Source organism: Lynx canadensis, chromosome A1, assembly GCF_007474595.2.
Source record: "Lynx canadensis isolate LIC74 chromosome A1, mLynCan4.pri.v2, whole genome shotgun sequence".
NCBI classification, from domain to species: Eukaryota; Metazoa; Chordata; class Mammalia; order Carnivora; family Felidae; genus Lynx; species Lynx canadensis.
Window position 1 is genome coordinate 29,716,630 of NC_044303.2, and position 4,322 is coordinate 29,720,951.

The 4,322-nt window shown below is 41.6% G+C and overlaps 1 pseudogene; it reads right to left on the reverse strand.

Moving 5' to 3' along the window:
• Positions 1 to 1,163: 1,163 nt before the first annotated feature.
• LOC115526848 lies at positions 1,164 to 1,892 on the reverse strand (annotated as a pseudogene).
• Positions 1,893 to 4,322: the final 2,430 nt, after the last annotated feature.

Sequence of the window (4,322 nt, forward strand, 5' to 3'; positions counted from 1 at the left end):
ATATACACATTCATCCCACAACATTTATCACATGCCTACAATGAGTCAGGCTCTACTGAAAGACGTGGTCACTGCCCTTCTGGAAGAAATGGTTTTTCTGGAGAGAGGAGCAAATATTGCAATACTTCTTGCTGGGTCACGTATCAGAGGGGCTTGATTCTAACCTGTGGGGAGCAGGCCGGGCTTTCTTGAAGGAAGCTGAACCTTAGCCAGATCTGTAGGATGAGCAGGAGAAGAGCAGAGAGTGTTCTGGGTGAAGGGAGGCACCTGTGAGAAGGCATCCCATGAAGAACTGTTGAACAAAAAGAAATTTTGGTCAGCTTTTGAGAAGGTGAGGGGACCTCAACCTCTTCTTAAATTATCAAGGCCCTGGCACTCCTGATGGCCAGGCCTTAATTCCCTGAATAAAGATGAAGATGGAAGAGAGCATACTGGGAAGAGTCCCCTCCTGCCAGGAGGGCCTTCCAGAACTCAGGGCTCTGTGCTGAAGCCAATTTGGGCACATCTATATGTTTTATGAAGCATTCCCTGCCCCCCCCATCCCTCCTGTCTTTCTCTCCCTTTCTTCTTTTTCTTTTTCTTTCTTTCTTTCTTTCTTTTCTTTCTTCTTTTCTTCTTTCTTTCTTTCTTCTTTTTCTTTCTTTCTTCTCTCTCTCTTTTCTTTCTTTCTTTTCTTTCTTTCTTTTCTTTCTTTTTCTTTTTTTTTTTTCTTCTTCTTGCCCTTTCTTTTCCTTCCTTCCTTCCTTCCTTCCTTCCTTCCTTCCTTCCTTCCTTCCTTCCTCTCTCTCTCTCTCTCTCCTCTCCCTCCTGTCCTCCCTCCCTTTCTGTCTTTCTTTCATTCTGTCTCTCTCTTCCTTTCCTCCCTCCCTTTCTTTCCTCCCTTCCTTCCTTCCCTTTCTTCCTCCCTCCATCTTTCTCTCTCTCTTTATTTTTCTCTCTTAGATTTAGATTTAATTGACGTATTATATTAGTTTCAGATGTACAACATGATTCCATATTTGTAGATATTGGGAAATGATCACCGTAGTAAGTTTAGTTAACATCCATCACCACATATTGATAAAACAATTTTTTTTCAAGTGGTGAAAACTTTTAAGATCTCCTCTCTCAGCAACTTTCAAATATACAATACAGTGTTATTTATTTATTTATTTATTTATTTATTTTTCTGGCTACAGATTTATTCAACAGAAAATAGTCTCCTCCAGCTTTACTCAGGTGGCTGACCACATCCATAATCAAAATCCACCTCTAAACTGGAATTCAGTTGTTGACCCAATCCTGGCTTCAGCTTTCTTGTTGGCATCAGGGGTCACAGTGCTTCGTCTGCAGGTGTCTCTGTCAGCTTCCCCTCTTGTGAGTTTCCCTCCAGACCATTGGGCCCTGGCCTGCTGGTCTCAGGTTTCAGGACGGCTGTGGCACAGAGAGGCAGACACAATATCAGGGGGCAGGTGGAGGCAGTCATAGAGATACTGGATACCCTGGCTGGTAAGGTACCGGTAGAAATGCCTCCAGGCAAACTGTTCCATTTTTTTAAATTTTAATTTTTAACGTTTATTTATTTTTGAGAGGGGGAGGGGCAGAGAGAGAGAGACACACACACAGAATCCGAGGTAGGCTCCAGGCTCAGAGCTGTCAGCACAGAACCTGACATGGGGCTCAAATCCATGAACCATGAGATCATGACCTGAACTGAAGTTGGACTCCCAACCGATTGAGCCACCCAGGAACCCCATGGCGAACTCTTCCTTTATGTAGCTTTGTGAGCTGAGAGACTGTGTGGCCTTCATGACGTGGTCTTTAGGCATGTGGATGTCCTTCTTGGCCACCATCATTCCGTCCTTGAAAAGGAGTTCATAAATGGCAATATGATTCTTCTTGAGCATCAACATTTGGTGGCCGTTACGTCTGAAAAGCCAATACAGTGTTATTAACTGTAGTCACTGTGCTGTACCTTCCATCCACAGGACTTATATCCTTTATGGCTGTAGGTTTGTGCTCTTCAACTACCTTCTCCCCTTCACTGCTTTCTTAAACATGTATTTTAATGCCCTCTTTCTCTAAATCCTGTGACGTTTCTAGCAGCTTACTCTGATAGTAGGGTAGACATTTAGACTGCAGAGGAATGAACAATTCATTGCAAAGAACACAGGTCAAGTTTCCTGCACTGCCTTGCCCAGACCTGGCAAAACTCTGCCTTTCTTGAAGGGGATTTGTTCCCCTTGAAGGGGGATTGCTTGTGGCCACCACCCCCTCACTCTTGCAGAGCCGCACCTGTACCCTCTTTGTCTTCCTCATCATGTCTTCATAAGACAAGGCTGACTCTTGACCTGGAGGATGGTGGGGTTAAGTTAAAAAATTGATTGGCTAGTCATTTAAAAGCTACAGAGCAAGAAATAAAATGTTTCCAAATTCTTACTAGTCCCCTAATGGGGAAGTTTTGGCATCAGGCAGAGTGAGCCAGCCACCATGCTCCTCTCCCTTGAGAGGAGCAGAAGTAGCCTTTGTCAATTTATAAGATAAATCCTTGATTGAGTTGGAAGCCTGGCTGCTTTTTTGTGCCCCTTGAGAGCAGGATCCCCTTGACTCTCAGTAACCTTTTCAGCATTTCACTCAACATGATCAATAGCTTTCCATTAATGCTCCTGGACCCAGAGGATGCAGAATAGATGAGAGAAGGCAGGTGGGGTGATAGATACTTCAGAATCACCCAGAGGTAAATGGTTATTTCATATATAGAATTCAGGATAGAGCCTCACTCTAAATATACACATTTCCCTAAGACAGGTGAGTGACTGCATTGCTCTCTGGAGGGGGCCAAGGTGGCCGTCAGCATTTTAAGAATTAGCCTACTTTTGCCTTCCTTTCCATGAAGAAGAAAATGTCCTTAGAACAAATGTCTCCCAAGAGAACTTTCTAGAACAACTGAACATGTGCAGTGACTTTCCAAAAAAAAGCCTACGTTTTTCTTTTTTATGGTGAGTTTATTATTCCACAAAATGTGGGAGATAGGACTGCAATAGAAAGTGATTTCTCATGAGGAGCAAGGTTAGGTAACTGGGAGGTTTCACATGCCAGCCTCTCTGCCATGCCTGTTCATGTGTTTCGTGTTTGGAAAATGCCCTCAGAGGTATTTAGGAAATGTGCAGAGTAGGCATGCTCTGCATAATGGCAATGCAATAGAGCAGCTATGCCAAGAGCCTTGGGCCTGTGAAAATCCCACCAGATAAGAAAGAAATGGCACAGTGAAAAACCTGGCTCTCAGTGAAGATGGGAATGATCACATCATATTTCTCTAATGAGGGACCCACTTGGACCAGGCACCCAAGTAGATTTGCAATAGCATTTTATGGGCTCATGCTTCCTTCCTTCTAGTCCCCATTGTATCTCCCTCATATAGTCATGGTCACATTTTATTTTTCATTTACTGATGTATGTACTGCACCTTATGAGTTTTTAAAGACTTTCCTTTGTTATAGTCTCTTTTAAAAATAACATTTGTTTAAAAATGATCAAAGTAATATATGGGCATGAAAAACAAAAGCCCAAAGATTGCAAAGGGGCTTATTGTGCGACTAAAAGAAGCTGTCTTACAACCATCTCTCAGCTCACCTCTCAGAAGCAACTGCTTTGAACTCTTTTAGCTGTTTCTTTGCATAGTTATTGCTATTGATTGGTTTATTAACTTTAGACATTATTCTCTTTCTAGTATAATGTACCTCTCATACTCTATTCCCTACTCTTCCTCTATCCTTTAAATAGATTTATTTTTGGTTATAGCAGTGAAGTGATCATATCATTATGAGTATTTATTTGACTATCTTATACTTCAGATTCCAGTAGAATATAATGGTTGTATTTTCTTTCTTCAGTAGCTGTTGGTTTTTCTTCATGTTTCCAACGGGCTTTCTTTTTTTCTGTGTGTTGATTGCTCTTATATTTTTTACTATTCAAAATCTTTAAGGATTTGTCAAACCCTAACAATGTGTGAGTTACTGCCTGCAATGCTCTGCCCCAATTTCCTATGTGACCTTCCCTTTGGTGACCAATTCACAATGAAGCAGCAAGCTCTGTGAGGGGCCGCCATATCTTTACATCCATATATTCTTCATACCTATCACATTGTCTGGGGTATCCTGGGCATTCATTCAATATTTGATGAATGAATGAGTGACTGTATTTCCACGGAGTGTTGAACAAATGAAGTTAGGCTTTCTGTGCTTAAGTGAAATTACTTTCAGATGTTAAATGTGGTAATATAATTTTTTTGAATCCACCAGTTTACTTTCTCATTGTCTTTACATTTTACTCTTGAGTTCACC